The sequence below is a fragment of the Pempheris klunzingeri genome, chromosome 11 (assembly GCF_042242105.1).
Source record: "Pempheris klunzingeri isolate RE-2024b chromosome 11, fPemKlu1.hap1, whole genome shotgun sequence".
NCBI classification, from domain to species: domain Eukaryota; kingdom Metazoa; phylum Chordata; class Actinopteri; order Acropomatiformes; family Pempheridae; genus Pempheris; species Pempheris klunzingeri.
The window spans coordinates 13,069,497-13,088,712 of record NC_092022.1 but is presented as its reverse complement, the minus strand read 5'-3'; the positions used below and the strand labels follow the sequence as shown (position 1 = coordinate 13,088,712).

The window sequence follows — 19,216 nt, the reverse complement described above, 5'->3', positions numbered from 1 at the left end:
TGATGACAATAACATGATGACCCAAAAAGCTCTTGTATTGTTTCTTTCGGTTTTTCTTTAACAATTGAATCAGAGGGACAGGTCATAAGAGCAAACCTGCTGTTAGTGTTCAAATAGTTATTTAGCTCCCTGAGTCTCCGAGTCTGTCTCAGTGAGACAACACATTACCCTGTGACTTGATGACCAATCGAGAAGAAGTATGTTAATTAAGTTTCACAAATAGAAAATTGAGTTTGGAGGGTCTATTGAGGAATTACCTAAGTTGTGTTCCTTGGGCTTCCTTGGTTAGTTTTGGAGAACTGTCAGTCCTTGTACCAATATTAAATGGCATGACACAACAGTTTTAACTCAGTTGCACACACAGCATCATGTTTCGCTGAACAACTCTAAGCACAGCGAAGAAAAACACATTATCTCATTGTAAACTAAGGTTCTGGCAGTTTGTGTGTGTGTGTATGTGGAAAGCTAAGGGAGCTCGTTCAACCAAACAAAAATTCCTCTGCTGGCCACAGCTTGACATCTCCATAGTAACCACAAATATGCACCCCCAGTCAGCAGGAGATCAATTGCAACACAGTTCAGGTCCGTGTAGCATTATTGTGTATCTGGTCGTGGCCTCCAATTAGTGGTTCTACAGGTTTATGTTGTGCTTTGTGTGAGGAGGTAAAACAAAAGGCAACAATTGTTGGCAGGCTAAAGGAAAAACATTGAGAAAGAGAGATGGCAGACAGACAGGCAAACAGCACCAGCCTGTAGATGGACGAAAGGAAAACGCAGTCTTTTTTAAAAATCTCTTGTCTAAAATAATTCAGATATTAAATTAAATGGTGTATCATGATGTCTTGTCATGTTTTAAAGATGCACTAGGTGAGGGTTAAGGCCAGAGGTCAAATATTTGATACATGTGTACAATCTAATGTGTAATGACTAATCCAAAACAATATCTTTTCAACAAATCCTTCCCTTATGAAGATTGTAATATGTTAGATATTTATCCAATAAATTAAATTTTTGTGGAAAGTGAAATATTCCCCTCGCAAATTCCCAGAGCCAAAACTGATGTCTTTAAGTTGTTAAACTTGTGTTTTAGCGTGATAAATCTCAAACTATGTATTTTAATGTCAGATCAAAATCAAGATCAAAGATGATCAAAACTTTGATGATCGACTTTCTCTCAATCAACTAATCTCTTCATTTAACTTTTCATCTTGTCATTCAGTGAATTATTTTCATAATTATTTCTAGTCTGTAAAATGTGGTGTGGTGCTTGTTGCAGCCTCTAACTGGTGTGTCTTCACCACTAGGGGGCAGGCTAGTGCTGCTGTTCCTTCTTTCCTGGCTGCTCTCCGCATTTGAAGGAGCCCCATGCTAGATTACTCTCCCTCGTCCCATAAATTATTACACATACCCATCCATTATACATAGAGGCAGCACCCCTGTCATACAGAGGTCACACTACATTACCATATCTCGTGCCAGCATATATAAGACATAGGATTTCCCCACATACATTATGCATCACAAACACACATGTTCTTTGTTTGGGTTATGTAGTCCTCAGCTCTTTGTTCTCTTTAACTGGGAGGAAACAGTGTCTGAAATTATTAGAGTTTTGTCACAAACATACCACGAGCAGGATTTGACTCATCGTGGGCCTCGCTGTGACTCACTTGAGTTATACTGTCAAAGCATGAATCACATTCACATAGGAAGGTGAGTGCCGTGACTGTACCGTGACCTACCTGACACACAGACCCTATATAGTACCTCACACACACACACACTGAGTCGGGACTCCTTATGTCAGTTAACCGTTTCCTGTGCTTTTCTAGCCCAGGCTCTGCGTGTCTGATGAGTACCACTTACATCTGGAACCAGACCCCTCACAGTATCTCCCCCCCACACTCTCACTCACACACGTCATTCTCACCGGGAAACAGCAGGAAGGGGGACGATGACGCGGTCACTCCCCTGAGTGTGTGTGAACGTAAACAGTAATATGGTCTGGTCTAACGTAAACTGTGGATTTACACTTTGGAAACCGTGACAGTTTTTAGATGCATTTATCAATTCTCTTTTATATTAAGTATGAATTTATTGGCTGTAATGTTTAACGTGAAAGAGGTTGCCGGTAGTAATGAACCAACAATTATCAAATTTGCAGCTGTACAAAATTTTTAAGTCTCTTTTTGTTCATTGTTTCTCTCGCCTCTCTCATCAGCACTGACTTCAGCAGAAGCAGGCAGTGGTTGCCATTAAATAAGCTCTGATAATGTCACCTGCCCAGCATCAAGTTAGCGAAAGGCAGGTTAAGTAAATCACACATCTAGTAGGGTAAAGATCCACATTTATTTCTCAGGAGTTGATGGAGGTCAAACAAAGGACTCACACTGGACTCAAGTGGGATGATGACGGTGTTTCATTTCTAGGTGTGTAAAGCTGTACTTCAGCGGAGAGGTGATACACATTAAGTAAGCTGGCTGGTTTCCTAATCCTGTTTAGAAGTTTTCTTTATTTACTCTTTTAGAGTTTGGAACATGCATTTTACCATAGTACTGCCACAAGCAATCTTCTGGCAAAGCGTAATAAAATGAATTCCTCTTTAAAGCACTTTAGTTTATTGCCTGTCATTGTCTCAGTCAGTCAATCAATCAATCAGTATTTATATAGCACCAATTCATAACAAGTGTTGGCAAGACGCTTTACCTAAAGAGCAGGTCTACACCAAACTCTTTAATTAAGAGAGAGACGGAATGATTCAAGACTTCAAAATTAAGGATTCAACAATGTCTCTTGGATTTACATGGATAAATCCAATTTTCTTTCATGTTTCATGGATATATAGTTGTTTGTATAAACTGTCATTGAGGTTTGTTATACCCCCTATCTGTACTGGTATAAAAGAAACACAAATGCAAACATGTCCCACTGACACCCACGTGCGTTTGCAGAACTCCAGTTTCATCGGACATTTACTTTAGAACGATATCTCTAACAACTTTGTTTGGTGATAACATGTCAGGGCTCTGTGTATGCCAGCTAGGTTTGGCAAAAAAATGATGAGTGAAGCTTTAATAAGAGTTAACAATTCATGTAATTTATGTCCCTCAACAACCTCTATTTGTAACTTGTAGGAATTGCAACTTTAGCATCTCACCCACTATCACAGCCTCCTCATTTCCCCCATTCCCTAAAGGTTGGTTGCTTGTGATTGACACATACAATACAGGCCTATTTTCATAATAGAGACAAGTGAGCAGTCCACTGTCTAGACAAGAGCGAACACCACAAAGCACAACAGGGGAAACACTATGCTTTGTTATTAGCTTGTTTTTCTCTTGAGATCAACGCTTATCAGTCTTTGCAGCCCTGTTGAGTGTGTGAAAATGCATAGGGAGGACATTTGAAACATTTTTGAAATACCCGTGGGCAAAGATTTTGTGCTCAGAAAGGGACAGTAATATCTCTATATGTGTATGTGTGATTTTATGGCAAACCTGCAGTAATGTCCAAGCCTCATCTGGGCTAGATGGTCTGTATTGATTGCCATTGTTGTCCTTTGAGTGGTGATAATCGGCTCAACATTCAGATATACCACGTAGATGACTGGATGAGCGCGTGGCTTGTTTTCTGCCCCGCTGGGCACAGACGCTTTTGTTTCTGGATGGAAGAGCTCCCGTCTTCAGCGACCTCCCATTAGTAGACGCACAGTCTCCATGGTTACGCTGCGAGACAAGCTGGTTCACTACACTGAATGTCTGAATTATGAAAACATTTGTTTGTAGCAGGGCAAACACACATACTGACACACACACACACACACTAAGCTCCTTGAAGCTTTTCAGTCTGCTGGATTAAATGTTTTGATTTTGTGGTGTGTGCTTTCTAGAGAAGCAGAAGTGAGCTGGTTGCTTTTAGTGTCAATCCAGCAGGGTACAGGGAACTGAAACAGAAAGAGGAACACTGTATTAGAGAAGTAATCTTGTGTGTGTGTGTGTGTGTGTGTGTGTGTGAGACACTCAGGTCAAGCTCAATCCTGTTGTGCTCTGACCCCATCTACTGGTCGCAAACTAGAACCTCACACACACACAGTCTAATGCAGCCTGACACATCTGATTAATGAATTCCTCTTCCCACATCTGGGTTTAATTTACATTATAGGTGATGAGTCTGCTCGCTCACCCTTTCACTCACTTACTCCCCCACCTCCCTCTTTTACTCTCTCTTTCCCTCACACACACAAATATACACACATCTTGATGTGATCCACAGTGGACACACCCAGGGCTTCCCTCTTGGTAAGAGCCAGATCTTTACACTATGACTCATGCTGCAGTCCAGTTACAGACCCCCTCCCAAAAAAACAGTACAGCACTCTCCCGACTTCCCTAGACCCAGACACACCATGAGCTCAAAATGGGCTGATATGAAATATGTTGGGGCAACAGAAGAGAAATCTCCTATGTCTACCCTTATGACTGTGACATGCAGGCATACATATAGTACATATAATCTGCAAAGGTGGTTTAATGCTTTTGTGGGCATTTATATTTGCCCTGTGGCATAAAATAATGTTGACACCTCGAATGAGTTGAGGAGGTTAAAAGGTTAAATTTGTCTAATAACTAAAGAATATGACTTTGGAGTGAGGTGAGATAGAGACATTTTAGATTATAAAAATACGGCAATATTTGGTCAAAATATCTGATAACTGTATATCTATGAATACCTGTGAGTAATTTAGCTCTCCTCTAAGTCACTATTAGGCTCATAGGGATGTTGAACTCAGAACAGGCCCTATTTTTTTCCACGGAGTCTTTGGTTCCATACCGTTTACATCTGCTATGAAAATCATTTGGCATATCTTTGAAACGACAAGTCAACGTCAAGTCTGCAATCGTTTTTGTCAAAGTTATGGAATTGTGGTGCGGGAACAATGCAGATTTTTCAAATTAATCTGGACTGTTTTACAATGTAGAGTAATAAAGATCTGAAAAGCAAATGAATGCAGATTTTAGGTTTACTGTCAAGGATTACACATTTTAAGCAAGTTTTAAGAGTTGGCCTGTTGACTTTGTACAATTTGGAAAGTAATAGTTACATGAAATGTACAAAAAGACATAGAAATTCAAATGAGATTTTGTTTATAAAGCCTACATACTCAATACGATCTCAAATCACAATTTGCCTCAAAGGGTTTTGCAATCTTTACAGCATCCCCTGATTCGGAGGAAGGAAAAACTCCCCAAGAACCCCCTTTTAATAAAAAGAATGGAAGAAATCTAGAGAAGAGCAACAAAGGAGGGGTCTCTCTCCCAGGACAGACATCTAGTAGATGTCAAGTGTACATAGCAGACCAACAAAATCACAGTAGTAATGTTGATCTGAAGAAAATGGAACCAGGAAAACACTGAGCAACTTTAGGTTTTGCCAAATAGGACCTGAGCCACAAGACCTCGAGGAGGAGACGCCAGAGAGAGAGAGAGAGAATCTCACACACCTGGAGACTTATGGGAACATAAACAAACGACCAATGCAGCTGCTATTAGAAAGTTTACAGTTTATTCTCATTGGCAGGACAAACACAGACTGGGTAGGAGATTCATTGAGACTGAGGCCCACCCACCAGAAGGTTAATGGTAACAGGTGCAAGTCCTGAACTAACTGGACAATGAACATTAATTGAAAGTTAAGATGAGTTCTAAATTTGGATTTTTGGTTAATGGCCTTGGCAGAATCAGATTGTTTAATATCAAATATAGGTTATTATATTATATGCATATATTGAGCACTGGTAAAAAGAAACTGACACTTTGGTACATCTGATTTTAAGCATCAAGTGTGATTGATTGGGGTTGTTCTCCAGGAACGGGGTTGGAGACACCTGATAAGGATTATGTCAGTAAATATATATTAGTGGCCTCCATCAGATGATATCTGTTCGGTGCCACTAAATGCAAACCTTCTGTCCTCCAGCTGTCATAATATACAACCTGCATGGGAAGTTCACCAGAAACACTGAAGTGGCTTTTAAGCATCACTTTAGTTATCATTTCAGTTTCTTTACATGCAATCGCCATTTTGGCATCTCAAAAAGCATTTTTAGTCAGAATAATCAAAATATCTATATATATATGGACTTTGGTAGACTTCCTTGGGCACTATGCAATTCTATATATTTGAATATAATAATATTTTTGAGAACTACCACACACATAAGGTTTGAATCAAATCTAAAAGTCTACAGCACACACTGGACAGTGGTGGTCAGCAGTGTTCTAAACACAAAATAAGAGATGAAAAGCAGCAAAAAATACTGGTATGGCCCTTTAATAAGAGTGTGCAAATTCTATATTTTGCAAAAGCACAGTTTCTCCATTGAATGGTATCACAAACATGTAGATTTAAATGCCTGAATCATGATTGCTCTTTTTCTCAGTCTGTACGACATTGTGTGTCAGAGACAATTCGCATGAAAAGTTGATGAGAGGCAGTCTGAGGTTGGGTTCAGGACAGGAGGGTGATGGGGCGTGTGTTTCTTTTGTCACCCACTACCTGCTCTTCTCTGGGCCTCTCTGGCACTGTGCGATGCTCTTTCGGCTCTATCTGCTCAGTGCGGCGTGTAATCAATTACTTTTGCTGTCACTATGAAGGGAACTTGACTGAATGGAGGAGTGCGCTCTGTCTTTGTTCGAGCACGTGTGGGCAAAACAGTAGAACACCCATGGAGAGCACACACACGCACACACACACACACACACACACACACACACACACACACACAGTATTTCTTTATTAGACAGACCCATGTGCCATGATCACATGAGCACATATGAAAGAGATTAGTTTGTCATTCTGTATTGTCATCTACATGTGGTTTCAGAGGCTTTTCGTTTTCATTTTTAGTTAACAAAGCATGAAAGCCACACTTGCACCATAGCATAATTACATTTGGCTCATATGTAGTAGCTGAATTTGTATTTAAATATATTGTTTATCTGCCTGGCTATTTTTCTCAGGGATGATGTAACCGGCTCCCGCTGTAACAGCAGGACACCGCTGACAAACAATAATGACATTAATCTGTTTGTCTGCAAAAGTGGCACAAATACACACCCACCCACTCATATACACATAGAGAGGCACACACACACAGATACACAACCACATTAAAAGATTTAACAGAGAGTAACATATGGGGCTGCAGGGGGATTTGCAGCCCTAGAAACCTCCTGACACCTCCTATTTAAGTGAGAACAATGTCCTTATGCACCTTTTTATTCTCCTTTTGTTGTTGAGGCTGTTTAAGCCACATGGTTTCATTATTAACCGCCTTTATTCACTCTTTTTACACTACATAGTTTACTGTTAGTTCAAACAAATGAAGCACTAAAAGTGAATGAGACTTTCTTGTAGTTGTCAGTTCATTTGCGGTGACTTTCACTCTTGCTAAAGAAAATATTTGTTGTTCCTCTTTTCCCTCATCACTTTCTTTTTTTTGTCCATGTCTCCCTCCATCTGTCCTCTCACACACACACACACACACACTAGTGTTGATGTCCAGGCTGACTGCAGTCAGTTGTTACAGGAATTCTTGACTTCTATGTGGTCGCTCTCCACGGATATGTTTAGTTTGACCTAGGGCCATTTCATTATTGGGAAACATACTGATGTTGAGCAACAAACATGTGTTCTGGATCAGATCTTGGGAACTAAACTTACATCCCGTGGACAGATTTTCCCACATTTTGCTTTGGAAAGAAAGAAAAGTTTGGGAAAGTCAAGAAAGTGAGTTTTTTCCCGGCTTCCTTGTGGTCTTTTCTCTGGACTTCTACCTATCTAGCTCCTATTCCCAATATGACTATACTCTCTCTCTTCAAGGCCCTGTCATTCAATTTCATCAAGCCAAACGCCAAAACCACCACCACGGCTACTGTTGCCCAGGCGCCCCCCCTACGGAGGCCTGGTAAATCTCTATGGAGACGCTGGGGCATAATCCCCGCTAATCCCTGGCTTCCTCTTATGGCAGGGTTGGAAAAGAATGAGAGAAGCCGGGGACTTGGTCAGCGGCCTGCAAGGACAAGGGGGCGTGGCGTGGGTAGGAGAGTTATGGTGGCCATGATGTGTGGATGTGTGTGCATGTGCAGGACCCCCACGTAGTTCAGAGGGATGTGTTACCATGTCAACAATATGAGCGTGCAAAGGAAATAAACGGAGCGTGTGAGTGTGTGTGTGAGTGGACTCAACTTACAAAGGTTAAAATGTCACGACTTTTGCCAGATGACCAACTCAACCTCATTTCCTTCAAGGAAAGACAGCGATCCCGCTCTTCCTGGAGATGTTTACAGAATTCACTTTATTTTCTTTCCTTATGATATAATCGCACCTGACCTGTAGCAGAGATAAAAGGGAGGAAATGACCTGACTGATGGTGAACATGATGCTAAACCAACAAGCATAGATATGAACCATATAGACTGACATCATTCAGTCGACAGACTGTTGTTTTTAAGACTTTGGAGGAAGGCTTCAGATTGAATTTATCACTGGACTGCGAGGACTACCACAACGAAATGTAAATATACAACAAAAGTATGTCAACAATGTATGTAGTAATAAATTAAAAGTCATCTGAATCTGCTAATTCAAATCTACTAGTTTTACCATCTTAAAGCTTACTTTTTTGTAGGTTTTTATTCAAATCCAAGAAAGATGCCCCAGCAAAGCAAACGTCATAAAGCTATACTGAGTGGACCTTGAGTTAAGAGTTTTAGCCACTAGGGATCTAGGGATGGCTATAACGGCCGGTTGGCTGGCCAGTCCACCCACTTCTTTGGACCAGACAGACATCGCATTAACTATTGGATGGATTTAGAGGAGATTTTAAACGGACATCGACGGTCCTCCCAAAGATGAAGCCTTTGGGGATTCTCTCACTACCTCTAGCTACACCAGGAAGAGAATTTTTTTTTTCACATTTACAGTGACAGATCTCTCTCTTTTTGGTGTCTGTGATTTGGGCTAACAAGCCCTTTAAAAGGTGCATTTGTGGTGCAGTTATGTTCACTTTTATCATTTTTGTCTAAAAATACTCTTTATAGTGTTAAGAGCACGTTTCTTGTTATTCAGGAAGGAGTGAGAGGAAATTATCAGGTTCATTCCTGAAGGTTGGTTCCCACACTAAAGAACAGGTCCGCCCACACATACATACACACAGACACACACACTCCCACTAACCTTGCTCTCACAGGGATCCTCCCTCTACATCTATACAGCCTTTAAAGTACATGCTTAGTTCCTCGATAGGGGGTAAATGAAACTGCATGGTTAAGGACAAGCTTTTCTGGAGCTTTGGATGGAAGCCGCTTCAAGTCTACGCTACACACAAGCTCACAAATACACACACTTACACACACACATTCAAGATCCACACTAGTGCTGAGTCTTGGAAGGTTAACAATGGAGTGTGACGGGGGTTTGTAATGCGCATAAGAATCAACCTTGTTTCCCTCCAATTGACTCCCACCGTGTTATTCTCTGGAGTTGTTTCGACATTAGTCACACACTTTTCTTTCTGCCCCCCCCCCACCATCATTCTCCCTTCCTGTTCCCCTCATTACACCATTTTATAATCTCATCCACTCCTGTATGCACCAGTGCTCCCAACAGTGAACATATCCTCATCATTTTCCCAGGAGTCATAAGCTGAACTGGCTTCAGAAACCTGTTGAGCCAAATTTGTACTCTTATGTCGGCTGTTTCGTTGTTCTTCTTGTTCTGCAACTTTGAAGTTAGGTTTCTGAGCACCTCCACTCCATATTGTCTCCAGCAGACCAGCCCCATATAGAATACCGCCCTCTCCAAGCAAGAGTCTAATTAGATGTTTTTGGTGGTCCAGACAGAGAGGGTCCCTCAATTAAGTACAAGAGCACCTTTTCAGACTGGGATGTATGCTTTGATGTTTAACCCTGAGTTTGTCACTGTGAGGTCATGCTTTCAGCATTTGTATTTTTAAAACTTTGGGCTGCTGTCGCTGAGCTACTAGACTGAGCATGCAGACTGGTATACAAACTAAGGTTTGACTCTTCCTCTGGGGGAGGAGGCTACTTGCCAGAAAATCTGCCTAAAGAATGTGTGTGTGTATGTGTATGTGCATAACTGATTGTTACATAGGGTACTTGTTACATATTCACATATCTGAATGCACACTGAGATACAGGTTTATAACTCTTCTTCCACATTTAGTTTTGTTCAGCAATTTTTGTAAGCCAGTTAAAGTCTGTGTGTGTGAGCTTGTGTGTGATTGAGCGTGGACAGGAAGCAAGTGAGAAAAGCAAGTGTTATCGTGTGATGGTTTCTGACTGAAGGGGCTGACATTTAAATAGGGAAAATTGATAAAGTAACATGAATGTCAGTGTGCGATCATGAGGAGGAGTACTTCAGACGGATAAATGGGTTTCAGTGGGGTGTTTTATGTTTGTTTATATACAGTTTGTAGCTTAGCAAGTGTTGCATGTGCATCTGTATCTCTGTGTGTGTTCCTGGTCTGATAAGGGGGATGAGCTTTCCCAGGTCGCTTGTCTCTTTCATCAGCAGTGGAGTGACAGGTTCCCAGGGTCATATGGATGACCCTGTCTGCATACTGTCATTACACGGTTACATCACTACGTTATATTACTGGCCTACTGCACCAACACACACACACACACAGGGACATTGAAAACAAGCAGTGTGGTCTTAGATACTGGGTGAAAAGGAGGGTAGCAGTGAAAAAAGAGACCATCTTTGATGAGGAGAAGCAAATAAATAGAGAGGGAGAAAGAGGGCATGTCTGGACATGAGTCAGCGGTCAAAGTAAAAGCTGGCCAGACTGATGTGGAGCGCTGTCCAACTACCCTTTCCAGAAACTCGGATGAGAGTTGACATAAATAAAAGCAAAGGCTCACACTGACTTAAGAGGATTGCGCGCGTGTGTGTGTGTGTGTGTGTGTGTGTGTATGTTTGTGTGTGTGCGTGCGTGTGTGTGTGTGTGTGTGGGAGTGAATGTGGGAGTGTTTGTGTGTGCACATAGAAACTGTTTTCTTTTTATTAGTAACGCTAGGCAACAGCGATGGCACTGGCTCCACACACCTGCAGTTCAGCATGCCAATGTGCCAATCAGACCCCCCGACACACACACACACTGTGCCCACCTCACCCTGCATGGTACGAGTGAGCAGTAGCCTGAAGAAGCCTGTCTTTGTTCCCTCTGCACTTAAAAAGAGTGTGTTAATGAGCTCTTTTTTCTCTCTCGGTGGGTGTGTTTTCCAGCCTCTCTGTTTCTATCTCTTGTCTTTCTTTCTCTACCACTGACACCATTTTCTTTCTCCCGTCTATCTGTCTCTCTCTTTCTCACCCTTCATTCATTTATTGAACAGTCCCAGCAGACAGGCAGATCTATTCACTTGGGTGCACTCAGTGCTTAAAGTGTTTAAACACCACTGGGTGTCATGAGGGGGCAGAGCAGAGGGGGGGAGTGGATACATGATACCCTCTCTATTCCCCTGCAAGTCTCCAATAGCCAATACACACTCTGTTATAATAGAAACACTGGAGTCATTTACCCTCCCTGCTTCATTACATCCTGATTGAGACTTATTTATGCCACTGTTGGTTTGGCCACCAGTCAGTGTTTCTTCTAGACAGTGGGCCACTGTTGAAAGATATTAATGTGTAATAAATCAAAGTGTGATAATAACTGTTTTAGCATTGGACGGAGGTTGAAAGTATTCAAGTACATTTACTCAGGTACTGTTCTGAGGTTTTAAGGTACTTTCCTCATTATATGCCACTTAATGCTCTTCTGCATGTTACACCCCACCATGCTCTAGCTGCAGATTTTTACATGCAACACCATACTATGACCATACTATAAGATATGATGCACTAGTACAGATTAAACTATTCAGCCTTATGAAATTGATACAATTACCTCCACCTCCACTACTTACAGCATTAAAATGAAAACCCCTGATCCACTATTTACTCATTACACAATAAGCCATCATGTCTGCTCTTGTAATAAATAGATATTGGTCTTCATACTCTGCAGTTCTTTTCCAGAAGCTACAGATTTAAGAGCAAAAAGGCAAAGCATCCCAGCCAAAGGCATTTTTCACAACCTGGAAACTCAAACATTGCTCTTACAAATGGCTTATTACTGATATGAAGCATGAATAAATCATTGAACTTACATGCCAATTATGAACACCGTCTGAATGGAATGTGGTGCAAAATTACGCATCTTTGCTTTAGTGATAACAAGCATCAAACGTTTATGAATTTATTATTCACAATTGCGGGATGATTATGTGCTTAAGTAGATTTTGTTGGTGTATTTTTGCCTTGTGAAACTCAGTTGCAGTGGAACATTTTTACATTGCGTTATGGATACTTAAGTACTACTGCTACTACTAATACTGCTACAACTACTGAGGTAAAGAGTGAATAACAAAATTTCATTGAATGCGAAGCTTCACCAGGATTGACTTGGTATCAGAGAGTTGAGTGAGCGGAGTCAGTGGGCTGTCTTGTGTGCTGATTACACATGAGTGTGAAAATGTCTGACATGTCTCCTCAGAGAATGTGATGACTGCGTTTTCATCCTGCGGCTGAATGCGCGTTAAAGCCTCTATGCGCTTTTGGAAAAGGCACAGCTGGTCGCGATCAGCGAAACGGGGGCCGGAGGAGGAGGAATTTGGGGTGTTGCCTTTCTATCCATGCTTCCCTCCCTTGCTCATCGCCTCCCTCCCTCCTCTCCGTGAGCGTGTGTGTGAGAGAGAGAAAGAGAGAGAGTGAGTGTGTGTCAGAGTGGAGGCACTGCGGGAGTGGGTCAGTCAGTTAACGCTGCTGACTCTTACAGGCGGTTCCCCGGTTATCAGCGGAAAGCACCGGGTGGATTCTCTCTTTCCTGTCTTTCTTCTGAGCCGTAGCATCGGGATATGCCAAAGGGGAACAAAGCGGCGTGAGAGCTGGACGGCTGAAGAATGAGCGGGCGCGTGCTGAACGGCAAAATGCTGCAGCTCCCGGCACCGCAGCGCGCGGGGAGGACAATGCACTTTCTGTCAAGGTAACGGATGAGAGCAGAGCCTGCATGTGACTGGGAAAGCCGGATGAGAAGCCAATTGACACACTGGTGGCATTGCTTTAAACGGTGTAGGCTGAACGCGGCAGAAATGCGGTGGTCTCGGATAGTGGGGTTGTAGAAGCTCCGGCGCAGCCAGTGCGTAAAAAGCAGCAGCATGTCTCATTGATAAAACTCCAACAGCTGCATGGTGGCACGTTTCATTATTGTGGCCGGCATGCGCTCAGATTAGGCTGTTATAGGATATTGTGTCTCGGTCTAGAAGCGAGGAAAAAAGGGGGGCGGGGGGGGGGGGGGGGGGGGGGCTGTAGGTGAGCGTATAGATGGGAGCAGTAGTCTACACAGTGTATAGGCGCAGACTTCAATGCGGAAAGCCATATGTTGAATCAGCACTGTCTTTTATTGTCGGCGTTAGAAGCAGCATCTAAAAGGCAGGACTGTGTTTCTGCTTTAGCATGACATGAATCTATATCAAAGCAAACACATTCCTGCAAATCATCCGGGGAGAACAGTAAAGAGGTAATAGATGTCAGTGCTGCATGCGGATGTGCGCTTAAGTGTTTCTGTGTTTTGCGGTCGGCTGACATGTCCATTGTTTTAAGCTGCGAGCGATGACAACTGGTTTTCTGCTGTTTGGCGGTCAGTCAGCAGAGACAGGTATGTGTGAGTGGGTGGGTGTGTTCGCATTGATCCGCTGCGGGACCGGACTGCATTGTACTGAACGGCTGACCTACATTTTGAACGACGCCTTCGCTCGGTATATCTGCTGTGATTGGGCGAACGGCTGCATGCCTCCTCCATATCATCTTTATACCCACGCCATGTGAGAATTATCTAATTGTTGGGGTGAATGTGTGGGCTCATATGGAGCACTTGATGTGAGTGGGTTGTGGATGGTAAATGAGGAAGTGTTGATGCGTAAATAGACTTGTGTTTGTGATAAAGATAAAGAAAGAATTAGATCAAGTAGATAAAGAAAACATTGAGATTTTTTTTGAAGGAATAAGGAGGAGTTGACTTCCTTTACAGATGCAGAGATGCGGCTACTGATTCAGCTTGTTTGTGTGTGTGTGTGTGTGTGGGAGAGAGGTTTGGGGGGCGGTGTTGGAGGTCATCTTTGCTCTTTTTGGTCAACTGACCCCTATAGCATCCATCGACCCTTTATGTAAACCCATTAGAGCTGAGTGGCCTAATATCAAGGCATTAGACACGCGCACCCAACAGACACTTTGTCATCTAACTCACTGACAGACAGCCAGAAATGCGCATTTTCACTTTTGAGTCCCAGAGGACCAACTAGGGTGTTTTTATATGTGCGTGTTTGAGTTGGACACGTGTGCTTAAACAGACTGGCTGTCAAAAGACTGATAAACTATATGATCGAAGCCAGAGGTGGTGTTAGTAAGAGTGTGAGTCTCTGCACACGTAGGCCTTTGTATGGGTGTCAGCTTGTGTGTCTGCATGCGTATTGAAACATAAAACATGCATCATTAGCTAACCACCTCCAGCTAACACAAAGATTTGATCAACTGTGTTAGTCATATTGAAAGCAATCCAACATCAACTTTAGTGTCTGTCCCTCTGTGTCTGAACAATACACAAATAGTGTGCTCAGCATGACCTTCCCCTATCTAGATCCACCCCTGGTTAACTACACAACCCCTTCCAAAAAGCTGATTAGCAAGATGGTGACATCAGCCACTAATGTGTATCACACCCAAACCCTCTCAGTTTCTTTTAATTAAATGAAAATGTAGCGTCGGACACCAAGACGCAGACCAGGCTCATGTCATAGCTGATGTCAAGTGGCTGTGCATGGGAAGTGTTGGTCAGTGGTATAACAGCCGCTCTGATTGGTGTAACGCTTCAACAGCTTCCTGCCATCAGCTGCTTCCTTTGAGACCCAGCATGATAATTAAAGCTGAAATCCATAATATTTTTAATTACTATATCATGATTGTATCCATCTGCGTGGCACATTATAGTGAAATGACTCACCACGCCATTGGGAAAGGTTGATCAGGTTTGTCAGATGGCACCTGTCGGCTATCATTGCCAATGCCTTCTAACTTTGACATTTTAGTAAATAATGTGCTATTTCTGTTGGACGATTTCAATACACGTCAACAACAAGAGGGCAAAACATTTTAACAAATGCACATTAAGGATTCCAGTTCATAAATAACACTGTTTTCACACAAATGTTGTACATTGCACCAGAGTTAAAGGCTCAGGGTCAAAAATAGATTAAGTTGTTTTGGAAACACACTCTGCTGACTCAGATACTGGTTGTATTAGAAGGGTCAACGGCCAACAGCCTGTTAACACACCCAAATGAATCATGATTCATGAACATAACTTGATAATCTTCAGTACACAAACATGTCCATACAAGTGCAGATACATTTGAAAGCTTTCTGTTCACACTGGCGTCTTTATGGATGAAGACGATTCCTGTTCACATAGAAACGACACAATAATCAAAACAGTTAAATCTCCTCTTCTGGGCATGTGCAGGCTTCTTTATCCAGCCGCTGACCAACAAGACCACAAGAGACTTTATGTGTCTGAAATTTTCAGATTTATTCACAAGTAGCTTAATTTTTCGGTGGTTGAAAACTCTGGGGCAGTCTGGATGGAAGGTCAAAATGGAGAAAAACACACAGCCACTGACTCTTGATGTTTCGCAATTAAGGGAACAAGTTTACTTGCCTGGCGTACAAGGTCATTAGGGAGACCTGAGAGCGAAACAACAGATGCTTGTAACCTGTGCTTGTAAGACACATGCACATTTTTTTTATTGTACACACAGGAGCCTGTGTTCACAAACAGAGCTCATATTTTCATGAGGTGGTGACCCCTGTGGTTTAGAGAGTTTCTCTGTTAGATCAAAGCCAAAGAAGGACCTACAGCCAGACAACAGTGCAACTTTACAGGCTCGCTGGGGACCAGAGAGAAAGCTTTATGTCTAACGCCAATGGCCATGGACGACTTCAGGGTGTCATTTTCACCTGATAGTAGTAGAAGTAGTTTTCCAGGACACGTAGATAGACTAAAAAGGTGAAAGTGAGATGATTCCTTCAGTACGTGCGAGGGCACCGAACTTGAGGCCTTGGATTTCAGTTTAATTGGAACCTTTGGATCCATCATTTTATTTTTGTATGTGCCTGTGCACTCGTGCGATGGTATGCATATGTTCGTCTGCATATGTCGGAGGATTAGGGAGCGGAACCCCAGAATACACTCGCTGGAATGTGAAGTGTGTGTTTTGAGCAGCCCGAGGGCAAGGAATGTCTCCCAAACTCACTGTAACAACTTTAAGTGGCATGATCGGACTGCGCATGTTATGAGTGACAGCAGGTGATCGGGGCAGGGTGCGCCCCTAGGCCTGTTGGCCACCACCACATGTGTTCACGTGTGCAAAAACACACACATCCAGCGACCTGTCTGTCCCTTCCACAGCATGGGACTAATGTGTGTGTTTTAATAGGTGTCTGCTTTATCTCAGCCAGAGAAAGTGAAAGAGTATCTCTGCTCCAGTCAATGGGCCTTTCATTCTTTTTTGTTCAGGTGGTGTTTGGACAACCTTTGGCAGGTGCTTAGTGCTGTTCTACTCAGATCTGTAGTCTCTTTGTGAAGGTAGATTTAATTTTTTTTAAAAAGCTGTGCAGTCACATTTAATCAACATGTTCTCACCTTGTGACTCTTCTATCTTTCTCTCTTTTTCTTGTCTATCTCATTCTGTCTAAACCTATAAACTTTTCTCACCATAAAAAATGACTTGAGACATGCTGCTTGTCCTCTGAAGCACCATCAGCCCACAATCCACTGATCCACTCCAGTCAGCACAACTAACATCTCACAGCAATGCGGAAACTGACTGCTGTTGTCTCTACTAATCTGTGAGATTAACACTTAATGAAGTGGCAGCATTAGTTGATTAGCTGTTGTCATCAGAAAATACAGAACTGACAATAACACTGGAGGCATAACTGTTGTAACATGACAGTTTCTTTGCGTAGGGAGAGGATGCCCTCTGAACTGTTGTTTACGGGTTTGTGCCAGTTGTTTTGACTGAGGCATTTGGTTGCCATCTTGAACCACTGCCCTTTTTCCCATGAACACTGGCTCGCATCATGCTGACATCATAGTTCCTCCATCTGCTATATGTGCATGAGTGTGTGTGTGTGTGTGTGTGTGTGTGTGTGTGTGTGTGTGTGTGTGTGTGTGGGAGTTAGTTCCCCATTGTGATGTTTTTGACAGTAAACACTGACAGTATCCTCATTACTGTAAATGAATACCATCCTATCATTAATAGAGTTCTGAGCTAATGTCAGCTATTAAACACGGGCCTTTGCATTTTTTCTTCCCCAAACCCAACAGGTTAGCTGTATAGTATTTCACTCTGTTTTGTTGTCGTTGACGTGTCTGGAGGGAGGCCAGAAGTAATTCTACCACAGGATCCAACCCCTGTCCTGGGCCTCTGAGTGCTGGGGTTCCCCTTGTGAGCTCCTCCCCAGTTCTTAGCCCTTAAGTTGGGGCTGGGAAGCACTTCACACTGCACCCCAGACTGAACTACTTATGGAGGTGATTTAAACGGCTGTTCCACCTTGTCCCAGGAGTGCTGTCCCTCTTCTGCTTCCTGCTCTCTTGTAGAGAAGAAAGGGACTTTGGAAGAAACTCAGGATACTTTGGGGGTCAAGGGTTAGTGGGTCATATAAGAGTTCTGCCGGTCACCACCAAACGCACTGAGACATTTTAATGTCCTCTGAAATCTAACACGGTTTGACTTAAGAGCATAAAATCACTTTCTCTCATTCTTCTCTCCCATTTAGTAATTCACGCTCTCATTTATGCTAGATAAGTTCAGAAGTCATTGTTTGTGTTGTGACTGCATTCAAAGCCCTGAATCAGCTTTGTTTAGACTGGGGGCTGGTAACCTTTAAACTTTAACCCTGTTTGAGCTGAGTAAGGTGAAGACAGATACAAAGAGTATGTGTGTCTGTGCTTCTCAGGGGATCATCTGCTCACCTCTCCCAGCTCCTACTGTTTTCCTTTTTGGGGCTTACAGTATGAGAAGAACAAGATGACCCAGTCTGAGTCAGCCTTCTCAACAGTCACACAATTTTTGGTTCCAAGAGTATTTCACCACTCAGAGGTCCTTATATGAAGCTTGGAGCCTTCCACCGTTTCGACTGTCCTGTTTAATTTCACGGGGATGAAGTATTTCAGAGCCAAGTTGACTCTCATCTGCAATGTGTTGAACTCTGAGCAAACCTCGTACGTTCACCCTGGGGGACGGGGTCAGGAGGAGATTCAGAGATAAATTTGCTGTCTGAGGAGAATTTTGCTGAAGTAATTTCTCCTTTTATTAAGCCATACTGTTTTCTCTCTGTCCATTTATCTCCACTTCCCCCACACTCGTAAAAAAAACAAAAAAAAAACATTTTACTGACCAGGACTCCTGATGGGTTTGAGAGCCCTTTCAGCACTTTATCTTTCCATCCAGAAAGCCCGGAGCATTCGTAGAATGTGTCCCCGACTGTGCGAGTAAAACTTGGATGAATGATGTACCTCAGCTTTGTTCTACACACAGACGCACACCTTAAGGCCAGTAATGCGTAGCCTAGCTGGCTAGTGTAACCCTCAGCGGAGCAGTGACTTGAGCAAAGCTGCCGTTCCCACCAGCTACTAACATCACACACTTTTGACAGCTAATTCAAGCTTCACTCCAGGGAACAATGAAAGTTTAGTGCATCTGATGTGTATGTGTTTGTGTGTGTTTGTGTCCTAAACCCCCAGGCCATTGCTGTCAGTGCTTTGCCTGTCAAAGGCACAACAGGGTTTCTCCTCGGTGATGGCCATTTGGAGATGTGACCTCGTATTTCCCTCAATGGACTCGCACACACACACATATACACACTGCACCCTTAGCTGTCGCCCCTGGCCTGCTCTGATCCTGGTGGCAGATGGAATTAGCAGTAATTATGAGCTCATTAACTCCAGCCTGTTCTGTAATCCCCTGTAATGCCCAAATACTGCTGTGAGTGATGTGTGTGTGTGTGTGTGTGTGTGTGTGTGTACAAAACACTG

General features: G+C 42.8%; 1 protein-coding gene across 1 annotated transcript in view; it reads left to right on the top strand.

Moving 5' to 3' along the window:
* nav1a (neuron navigator 1a) overlaps window positions 1–19,216 on the top strand; it is a 64,914-nt gene that overhangs the window by 15,001 nt on the left and 30,697 nt on the right. The window lies entirely within an intron of this gene.